Here is a 12,321-nt window from a genome sequence, read left to right on the forward strand (position 1 = left end):
GTGCCTGAAGGGTGACAGGATACAGGAGGTTTGCACACAGAGTTCTGAACAATAACATTTTTCTCCTCTACAAAAGCTTTTTCAACAGTGTACCTAAACTTAATTAATACTAATTGATTAAACTTAAAATTAATTTAGACGCATTGTCCTTGAGTGACGTTCGATTATGAAAATATGACAAACCGCATTAACTGTAGTAAATCAGACTGGAACACCATAAGCCCTTTGGACCAGGGAAACCAGGGATTACTTCTCTCAGAGAGCAATGGTTTTAATAATGATAAACATTATGGCTGTTTGACCTCTGCAAAGATGGATGGAGAGAAACTTTCAGTAATCTTATACTTTCTGAAACAAGCAATCGTAATCATAAACGCAAGAAGAATTTAAAATATTGTAAAAAATTCATCCTGATATTGTATATTTCACACTTATTCATTTAGCAGAAGCTTTCCTCCAAAGCGTACATTTCTGAGAACAATACAAAAAGTACATTACACGAATAGAAGGAGAAATTTGGATGTAGGCACGTGGTTTTCGAGCACAGTGTTTTCAGCACTGTATGTCCCTTGTGCTCTAAAGAAACTCTTCTGAACGCTTTGTTAGTGTCTTCAAGAAAAAGAGCTTTAAAATACACAACATATACATTCCAGCATTTAGAAAGACAGGGCAATTTCCTTTGGTAGTATTTGCCATGTTATACACAAATGACATTTTCAACTAGCAATGTATACTGGACTACATCTATTTCAGCTGATATGAAACATAATTTGGAAAGGCTGCGTCTCTGTGATAATGTATGGTAATATTCAGCTTAAAAATGTTTGCTGTTCCAACCCTTTGAAAGGTTATCCTCCAGCCATAATAAGCTACAGACATAAACAACATCAGTGTACATATTACTGCAGAGATCAATAGATGCAATTTGCTCTGACTGTGTAATAATGCAGATTAATAATTATAATTTAACCACAGTGCAAGGGCTCAAGTAAAAGCAATGAGGAGGCTGATAAAATGTGTGTGACCTTAACACAAATTCACATTCACCATTAATGTTGCAAAAAATACATGTTAAATGTGACCTGCATGGATGCAGGGGCAGCATATGAATACATCAACACAAAGAATAAAACTCTGTGGTTTACGAAATGAGTTTCTGCTGAAATGCTGCTCAAATGTGTTGTGGCTGTCCTGACTTATAGCGGGGGCACGACTGTACTTCATCGACCTTTGAAAGCTGCGTCCTACAGTGAAATTACTCTTGCACGACTGTCTCAGGTCAGAAGGTTAATAAACTACCAAACAGTGTAAGCTTCTCACCATAATGCTACAAAGTGCATTTGAATTACAGCAAAAAGAAGAACATCAAATTCTATAATGATGGGCTGAACATCAAGCAGCAATGCCATGAATGGCTCAGAAGAAATGATTGTAACTATTTGCATTTCCTCAGTACATCTTACTGTAACAGAAGCTTGAATCTTTTAAGTACGGTATGAAAGTCAAGATGCCTCGGAGATTTTGTCAACTTTTTAAAGAGTTGTATTGTAAAAAAAAAATGACAGAAAGTATTTAGGTAGGGCAGCTGATAGCATATTACTTGGAAACTCTGCCTTTAGTTCCAAAGATGAAATTGTTGAATTTTCCTTGTCTGTTGCAAACATGTCATTAAATTCTATCCATCTAGTGACCACCATGAGCATGAAAACCATCTGCAATGTCACGTGAAAATTAATGTACGTCTCTACTTATCAATGACAGCAGATGCAATCAACCAAGAAGAAAACATTTTTGATTCAAAAAGAGCAAATTAACTTTCTCAGACTTTAGTCCACAGCAAAATAATTCATGATGACTTGAAGTTAAGACAAACTGTAGTGGTTAAGACTGAAAAACAACCAGCTGAGAGAGCTGCAATGAAAAACATGGAAAAATGCTAAAAAAGAAGGAAGATTGGAACTGTTCAACAAATGGTATTTTTTAAAACACTACATGGGTGTGAAATCTGAAGCAGGATATGTTTGCATAAACTCCTTCACACTGTGGTGCTGGTGGAGCCTTTTAAGGACACCATAGACAGCTAGGAAAGCAGATTGACCTTGGATGGATCAAATGAAACCAGAACTATCACTACTAGCAAAAGTCAGCTTGGGATCAAAGGAGTGGCACTAAGATAGTTTGAGTCCTACCTATCTGACAGATCTTATCATGTGGTCTGGTGGAGCTCCTGTTCTTCTCCTCTGCCTCTCTCAATCGGTGTCTCGCAGGGCTCGGTACTGGGTCCTCTTCTCTTCTCGATCTACACCTCCTCCCTTGGCCCAGTCATAGCTTCCCATGGATTCAAATACCACTGCTATGCTGATGATACCCAGCTCTTCCTTTCCTTTTCACCTGGAGCATCGGACATTTCCACACGCATTACTGCCTGCCTGTCAGACATCTCTGCTTGGATGTCTGATCATCGCCTCCAGCTCAACCTCTCCAAAACAGAGATTTTTCACCTCCCAGCTGGCCTGTCCTCCTGTCACGATCTATTAGTCAAACTGGACAACTTATTCATTTTGCCTACCTTCTCGGCTAAGAGTCTGGGAGTGATGATTGACTCAAGTCTGTCTTTCTCTCAGCACATGGAAGCCACAGCCGGGACCTGCAGATACATCCTGCATAATATCCGCAGGATCCGTCCTTACTTCACAACTGACTCTGCCCAACTACTTGTCCAGGCCATGGTGAAATCCCATCTGGACTACTGCAACTCTCTCCTGTGTGGCCTTTCTGCTACTGCCAGCAAACCTCTACAGCTGATACAGAACGCTGCTGCACGAGTTGTGTTTGATCTGCCAAAGCGTTCCCATGAATCTCTTCTACTCATTTCTCTGCACTGGCTTCCTGGAACTGCCCAGATCAAATTCAAGACCCTAGTTATTGTCTACAAATGCATCAATAGAACTGCTCCTAGATATTTACAAGACTTGATCAATCGCTACACCCCAACCACACCACTTTGCTTGTTTACTTCTGCTTGCTTGGTGATCCCGCACACAAAAGGTAAAGCATGGAGGTTCTTAATTCTGGGTCCATTGTGGTGGAATGACCTCCCCCTCTCACTCAGAACTGCAGAAACTCTGTCCACATTTAAGAAGGGTCTGAAAACTCACCTCTTCTAGACTGACTTCGCCCATGATCTCTGAAGCTCGTGTAAGGTGTGCACCTTGCATGACCGCATGCACCATTAAGCCATACACCGTGACTTTATGATCATGCCCAGATAAGCCTTTACACAGCTCCTACTCCTGTATTGTATGTAAATGTTTGTGTACCATTTAAAAAAAAAATTGTATAAAGGTGATCAGGATTAGTCTATCCTGAGTTTTGTGCACCTACTCGTGCGATGAACATTGGTGCATAAAGTGGAAAGAAACAAACTAGGTTTACTTAAGAATCACATGTCTGCAACTATGTCTCTCTTTCTCCTAATGCAATGCACAAATTGTATTTTCTCTGATAAGTACATCACTTTGAAGAAAAGCATCTGCTAAATGAGTAAATGTAAATATAAATTTTGACATGGAGATTACCATAGATCGGACTTGTCATGAGACAATTGCATTTTCTCTAAAACAACCTAGTTATTTCAACGGGTGTCAGCCAGGTGCTCAGGTACCTCCTACGTGTGTGTGTGTGTATACACACACATAAATATATATATATATATATATATATATATATGCTAAAAAATCCTACTGCTTCAGCAGAAATTCAATTTTTTTTTGCATCTCCAAATTCTGCACAAACAGATGTACTGAAAATTGCTTTATTATCCATTATCTTATGTCTAACTGGAAGCAATACATTTGAAAAATGTTCTATCAGAATGACTTCATAATTAATAGACTGTTACTTTACTAAAAATAAGAGCAAATAAAAAATGTGCCATACTGGAAGCGGCCCCTACGGTACACCCTTGTACTCCTCAATATACCTCCTGGAATTTGTGTACTCCTGGTTGAGCACTACCCCTTTTCAGCCTAATGACCCAAATGGAGGGGAAAACATCCCGGAGGCACTCTATACATACATGGTTGCCTAGAATTGACTGACTCAAAGTTCTTTAACAACAATAAGTGATTAAGAATTGTGCTTGTGAACATACTTAAAATTCTAGTTAGACAGACCATTTCAATTGCAGCACTGAAGTCCAGAGCATATCTGGTATTATCTCAAAAAAAACCCCTACAATGCACACACTCAATGGGCTACTGTGTACCTGGTACGGTACATCATACAACTTATGCAAATCTGCAATGTCACGGTGTTCTCAAGGAAATCCTTCGCCTTTTGCCTGAGCTCCAGTGCACTCATCAAACTGAGCAAATAACCTATTGTTTTCCTTTCCAGCTAAACAAATGTTAGCAAAATTATTGGGCAATATACATTAATGCTGTCAATTTTGCAGTGACCCGTACTTTTGTAAGCTACTGTATTCTGCTGCCAGATATTAGTCTGCAAACTTGTCTATCATATCCAGAGGCATAACTAATAATAAAGCATACTGACTGAGCATGATATCGATTAGCTAAAAGCTTCTTTTGAATAGCTTTTCAGGATCATAAATTATGTCTGCAATATTTTTTATGCTTTTATCAGATATTGCTCAACAAGGTCATTGCCACTGTAATCTCCTGCACTTTTTATTCATTACGAATTTTCATTGTTGAAGGCATGGACATCAACGTGAAAGCGGGGAAAAATTTTAGACACCAGATATACTAGATACTACCAGGTGTGGAGAGGTCGTGACCGAACTCTGCGTTACTTTTAGTTCTCAAAATCCATGCGTACAACACCCAAAAGGTTAAACTGTCCATCCAAAGAAAAGAAACAGAAAGGAAATGCTTGTCAAACTCAGGGGGGGGGGGCAAACAAAACTCTCAGACAGAAACACAAGCCTAACATGATCTATTAACTCTAACAAGACACAACTCTAGCTCAAAATCTTGGACAAACAGCATGAACATGTTGTTTCTTCAGCTCTCTATGTCCCTGTATAACATCTGACTCATTCAAGTGGTCATAACTAATACTCATTTTGTTGGAAGCTACGCGTGGGTGTGAGTGCCAATCTGGCTAGGACGCAGGCACAGCCAAATAAACAATAAAACATGATAAAATACTGTATACCAACATATATATCTATGATTCTTCTTCCCCAAAGCGATTTACAGTTAGTTTCCTGTTTATACAGCTGTGCAATTTTTACAGTTCATGGTAACTGCCCTGCTCAAGGGTCCTATAGCAGGAGGTGGGGTTCTATGCTGTGCCCTTTGAATGCAAGGAAGCACTCAAAACACTTCACCACCTGCTCTAGGTTGTAACTTTACATCATTCAGAAATTTTGTATTGAAATTCAGCATGTTTGGAGAAATGCACAGATAAAGTTGATCACAAATCCGAAATGACCAGTTTACATACTGAAATGTGGAATTAGAACTGAGAGGCACATGGCACGCCAGGAACCGAGGTTTTGGTCCCTGAGCTAAACTCATTAGCTTATCTACTAGCTCTCAGCTCTCTCACAGGATGGACACAAATGTTTAGAAAAGGAGTTTGATCAGCTGAGCATTAAAAGATGAGGAGGGCACCGAAGCAAACTTTTTAAAATCCGTACGCAAACGCATATCGGAAAATGACTGGCTTGTGTCATTTCCAGAGACAAAGTGTTTCTTTACTTCTGTTTTACGAAAACAGAATCCTCTCCTTCTTATTAGGAGAAAATAAAGAAAATAAACAGAGAACTTTTTAGGTAGCTTCCCTCTGTGCATGTATTACCCATGCAATGAGGCGTTTATGGTGGAATGGAATATTCGCTCTGTTCTACTTATTTCTGAATTTATGCTTTTATTCCATGGAACATTAATTTTTTTCCCTGCAGTCTACATACTTCAGCTCCACCCGATTAGCATTCCTGTCTGAACATGGAAAATTAATCGATTGAAAAGGCAGGTCTTGTTTGGATCTAATGTATTTAAATGAACTACAAAGCATATCTATGTCTAAATGCCTGTCAGTTTTGACCCGTGTTACCCTGTTGTTACATGCAGTCGTTTTTATAAAAGCAGTATCATTTTAGGAAACATATTCAACATGTGCATATCTTACCTGACCATTTTCCAAGTGCCACTACACATGAACATTGTCAGAACCACTTGTCCCATTGAGCCAGAGCCTAACCCAGCAACAGAGGGCATAAGGCTGGAGAGGGAGGGGACACACCCAGGACAGGACACCAGTCCATTGTAAGGCACTCCAAGCGGGACTCAAACCCCAGACTCACTGGAGAGCAGGACCCGGTCCAACCCACTGCGCCACTGCGCCACCACACCCCTTAGGTGCCACTATACCTTCAACTATAAAATGCAATGGTCAGCAATGATCAGTATTATTAAAGGTCGACATCCTCTCTGCAAATAATTTTCTTTTTAACTGTTGAAAATACATTGCTTTCTTGTAGCTAACTGGATGAACAACTGATCATTTGCACATAAGAAAAGTGGAAATTAGTGCGTCTTCTGAGATTTCACTTTAATAATGTCCCTTTTTATCGACCGTAGCAGAATGACAATTAAAAGGGCAATATGTGAATCATTGAAACAATCAAATCTCTATTGACAGCATTATCATCAAATAGTTTCAGGCTTGTTCTATTGTTTGTTTTGTTGTGAACCACATCATTTTGCATTTCATCGTAAAATAAAACCTCATATTAAACACAGACCAATACTCACCAAGTGTTTGAGACTAATGACTATCAATGTGACATTATGTCTGGTAATATTGATGGAAACTGTTATTTCTTGGGTATTTTGAAGGAAAAAAAAAATCATTTGCACATAAGGGTTTGTGACATGACGGGATGTAGAATTTAGGTAAGGGAGACCTTAGCTTTCCACAGCACTTGACAAATCAAAACAGGAATGTTCCAGAATGGTTGCTCCTCTGCAATGACTCCTATGTGCCCTCCTGCGATCCGCAATTTAATGTGACTTTTTGACATCATTTTGGGCCATTTACACTGTGCCAGAAGGAAGTTAATTATCTTTGCAGAGAAAAAGAATCAGACCTCAGGAACAGATCTTAAAATTGGTTAAATCGGACTTAAAAAACAATTTGTATCGCAAAAAAGATCTGCCAGTTGGATACTTCCCAGTTCATTTGGGAAATAAGGCTGCAGATTAGCATCAGTGAATTGATGAGTGGATGGTAGTACTTATTCTGTCCAACCTCGAGTGCTTTTAAGGCTTATTTTTCCCCCTAAACATTTGGCTTCATTGTCTCCTCTGGAAAGTTCATTAGATGTGGACATTGAGTCCTTTGTTTAAAAAAAAAGAGAGATAATACCACTCTTCACATTGATTCCTATTCACATCAGCATACAGCAGAAAAGTGACTGCGGCAGCAGCCACTGATAATTCTATATTTCATCTTCGGAAAAGCTGATGAAAGCTGCATATGGAGATGACTATTCTCATTTTCACTTCTCTGAAAATCAACACTGGCATTGTCCCGGCGTCAGACACAAGACTATTGTCTTTGCAGCAGAGCCAAAATAGTAGAGCTTTTTATCCTGCATGACATATCCATAATTGGGATGTGTGTTTCTCTGGTCAATCAGTCATTCGCCATATGCATATAACAAATGGAATTTGAAAAGAAACAATGAAGTTACATATTATTTAATTATTTAATACACATTTAAGTTCTTTTAAAATGCAGCTCAGATGATAATGAAAATTGACTTTGTATATCTCAAATGGCTCCAAGAAAGACCTGGAAAGAGAATGGCGTCATCTTCCTAGAACAGTGGTAGATGTGATAAATCTCCCACATAGGAGGGTGTACTGAGTAGTATTTCAGGGAAAGACAAACTATGTATAAGGTAATGGTATTAGGAGAAGAGCCTCAACAATGTTAGCTCAGATAACGTTCGATGCATTTTATCTGCCCTATTGCTTGATGTATTATTATGACATTCACTTCCAAATCTGGGAAGCATCCAAGTTTCATGCACTACACCCATGTACAGGTTATAACAAAAACAGTGTTGCTACAGGGCAGTCTGTGAGGAGATAAGACTCGGTGACCGTTGGTCACACAAGAAGGGTCCACCCGTGAAAAAAGAAACAATGCATTCTGCTCCGCTCTCAGCCCTTATAAACCTGGTGACCGTTTTAAACTTCTCTACATATCATATTACCATTGTTTCAGTTTGTGTAATTCTTTCTTGCAGTACCAGCAAGAACCATGAGTCCGCTTGCTGGACACCAGTGTCTTTTTCAAGGTGATGGTTATAAAGGTTGATCAGGAAATGAGGCACCATGTTGTCCCAGATCTTCTGCAGCAGTTTCCAGAGAGGTAGAAAACTCATGTTTGCTTTGCTTCCACTCTTCTGTCCAGCTTGTTTCATTCAAGTGTTGCCCAGATTGCCCAGATGTACTCATATTTTACTCTGGTACTACAAACTGTTAAATGGAGGTGGCACCCGTTATAAATGCATAAAGAGAAAAAAAACTACTTTTAAGAATTAAAGAAAACTAAAATGTACTAAAGGTAGTAAAAAAAAAAATCAGGTAGCAAAAAGAAGTGGGTAAAATTTAGGTGTGTCCTACACTAAGTCAGTCATTTGTAGAGAGGAGATATTCGGTGTGACAGCCCAACTCAAAAGGCTGCCGCTTCAGAGCACCTGCTTTCTGAAACATCTGGTCATAACAGACTGCTGCAGATGTTCCTGACTGTCATTCCTTGAGTCCTTAGGCCTGGATGACATTGTCCCATCACCATGTGATTTCTTTGCTACACAGTCCGCTTTGTCCCTAGTCTCACTTTTTATCGATTTTTTCATCTTTCTGCTGTAATTTGTTTTCCTACATAATATTTATAAAATTGAAAAAGTACGCCTGTACAAAGACTGCACAAATTCAGTCCAAAAGAAGAATTACTTTACAGTATTCTCTTTGAGTTGTTGTATTCACAAAGTAGGCCTGGACTTCAAAACAAAAGGAAATATTATGCATTTGATGGCCATTAGAGTGCAAAACCGCACAAAATAGTTAAGAACACACCAAACTTTTTATTAGGAGCTGCATGCTCTGGTTGTACAGCAGTCTCACGGATCATTATCACCATTATGAAATATTTAGAATTATACACTTTCTGAGCCATCAATTTGTTCAAACTAAATGGGATGTATTTCTGCAAGGCTAACTTTTGTAATTCCTAATTATACAGAAATGAATTAAGAAAATTAACAGAAATTCAACATTTTACCTTTAAACAGTCATACCCAATTGAACAACTAAAACTACCCAGTTAACTCTTAGCTCTTTTTCTTTCAAATAATGTAATAATATTCCATGGGATGATTACTAATTACTATTTGTGATTAGTAAATGATTATTAAACTGCTGAAATTTCCGGAAGATAAGGGCTTTTTACAAAGTGGCAGATAAAAACTGTTCGACTGAGAAATAAGGGCACATTTTAAATTTCACACATTACAGTCCATTGATCCTGGCAAACCACACAGTACAATGCCCGTGTAACTCTGAGCGCTCATTATACCTGGAGTCCTACATCTCTTTATTCCTTCGCCTCCTGCTGTTAGATTGTCACACCCTTCTGCCTCTGATTTTTTTTCATTTTTAAATCACTGTCTAGTCCTGCTAAATCCCTTGGAAATATGGCCTTATTTGCAACAATGGCTGTGCCTTGTTTGAACACATCACACTATCTATATCTGCCACCAGTTAGGTACAGAACCGGTAAATATTGTACTGTGCTGCATGCTCTTTATTTGTAATTCATAATAACATCATGTACGTCAATTCAGGAGAATGGTTAGGACATGCCGCATGTTTATTTGTTTTGTATCATGGACCTGGTTCATTCATGCATTCATATGTAGTCGACAAATAATACATTCATTAAAAGATGCATTAAAATAGCAATAATAATAATAAAGCAGACTTTCCTTGTATTCTTTCTGTAGTTGTTTTACTGTTTAAAATTCATGAGTAAGAAAAAAGAATTTTGGTAGGTGGTGCTTTATGTCCTTTTTCTGTGACAATTACTCCAAGTTGGAATGACAGTAGGTGAGCTCTCATGAAAGCTCAATTTTGGAAGGATAAGGTCCACAATTTGTGTTTATTAATGCTGTTCCTGACTACAAAGTGTGAAAAATACCAAAAAATTTGCAAACGTGAGAATGAGAACCAAAAGAAAAAAGGGCAGAAAAGTGCATTTGTGTTGCAACCTGACATGCATTGTCGCTTTCACTTCTAGCCAGCTCATTGAAGACTTTCTGCGACAAAAACCCAGACGCTAACTGGTTTAGAGAGCTACAGGAGGCAGAGTGCATGAGGGACTGCAGTTTTCCCCCTTATTTCTCTACATATTTTGCTTAAAAACACAATGACTGTAGACAGAGCAAGTGTGTGCCATATGCCTTCATGCTCTAAATGAAATTAGTGAGTTGCTGTCTGATGTACAACATGGTTTATAAATATTTTTATCAGAAATACTGCAGATCAATGTGCTGTATTTTCCTATATAGAAAAAGGTTCAGGTTTTTTTGATGGAATATTTCTGCATACTGAATATGAGGAAAGACGTGATAAAGTTGGCATCAGATAGGCTGGCATCAAAACACACAGAAAGCCGTTTCAAAAACTGTGGGAGACATTTCATAGAGGCCAACATTCTTCTCAGAGTATTAATATAAAGATAAAAACTTCTAGAAACTTAAAAGAGATCTCAGTGTTGATCCTGCAAAAAACCCCCAGACCATAACACTCCATTAACACAGAGAGGTCAAGCTGCAAACCATGTGTCTGAACCCACGTGCTGACCACATGTGGTCCTGAAATTCATAAAAATCAAAGATTTAAAACATTATGTCTCCCTTTCTAGTTTACAAAGTCCATGTTCCCTTCTTTCAGACCAAAATGCACTGCGGTCTACTATGGATTGCTGTGGATTTTGACTGCGGATGAGAGAAACCAAAAGGCCTTTTATCTGTTTTCTCGCCACCCAGGAATGGGGTGCACCTGAAATTCATTTGTGTTCAAAAAAAAGAGAGAGAAAAAAAATTCCTATCCGTAAAAATAAATAAATAAACAAACAAATAAAATAATTACAATTACTTTCACAAGTAATCATGTCTCAAGTTTATTTTCATCTTTACAAATCTGGAATAATTTAAGGGAGAGTTTAAAGATATTGGTGTGAAATTTTAATATATTACAATCTTAAGACTTACAAATTCCAGGTGCCACAGACAAAATAATTATAACTCTGGGTTTCTCATATAGGATTTGTTTTTGAGTTCCGTTTGAGTGGTGTAACCACTGCAATGAAATTTGAATAAAAAGTGTCAGGAGTCAGCAAGCTTGTGTCTTTTATTACATCTCAGGTAAAATTAAACCTCTGCACCATTAATCAAGCTATTTAAAAACAGAGGGGTCTTTTCGGGTTTTGGATGAGAGCTTTGGAGAATCCCGAGAGTTTCCATGCTCATTTCCTGGCATTCAGAGGCTCAAAATCATATTAATTTTGGAAGAAATAGAAATTGGTAGAAAAAAATGAAGCAAAACGAAAAGAACACAATCCACAGTCCTACGGCAATGGAATCCAAGTTAACTTCCCTTCCCTGTTTCTGTATCTGAGAAGGCTGAAAATGACCTGGAGATACAAAATACTATTGTGTCTCTAGCAAAGTAAAACCTATTTAAAGACAGAGACTAAATTTTTGGTATTTACTGTGCGATTCCTTTGGGGATGCTGGCTCAGCGGCCTGCATGTTCTTCAACTTCTCATGGGTGAAAGGATGAGGACACACCAGGGAGATAAGAGGAAGAGCATGCTGTGTATGCAATTAATCCATTCACAGTTTGTAATGTCAAGAATTTACGCAGCAGGGCCGCAAATCACATTATTTATGCAATAAATAATCCCAAAGCCTCTGTTCCTGCATCCTGCTGTGGTGGGACTCACCCAAGCAACAGCTATTAATAAACTCCAGCGATCAACTGTATTCTGAGACACAGATTCACACTTCTGATGGAACTTACAATTTGTTTATCAGAAAAGAGGTGAATAAAATGTTGGTTTTTATCTCAGTCTTATTTTTATGCATACAGTATATACCTGTCCTTTGGCACGTTAACATTTCAAGCATTTTAATACACGTAAGACAAGAGTAGCTATTGTTTTATTTGAAAGCTATAAGTAGTAGTAGTAAACAGAACTCCACATTAACACCTGATC

Source organism: Scleropages formosus, chromosome 9 (assembly GCF_900964775.1).
Source record: "Scleropages formosus chromosome 9, fSclFor1.1, whole genome shotgun sequence".
Lineage (NCBI taxonomy): Eukaryota > Metazoa > Chordata > Actinopteri > Osteoglossiformes > Osteoglossidae > Scleropages > Scleropages formosus.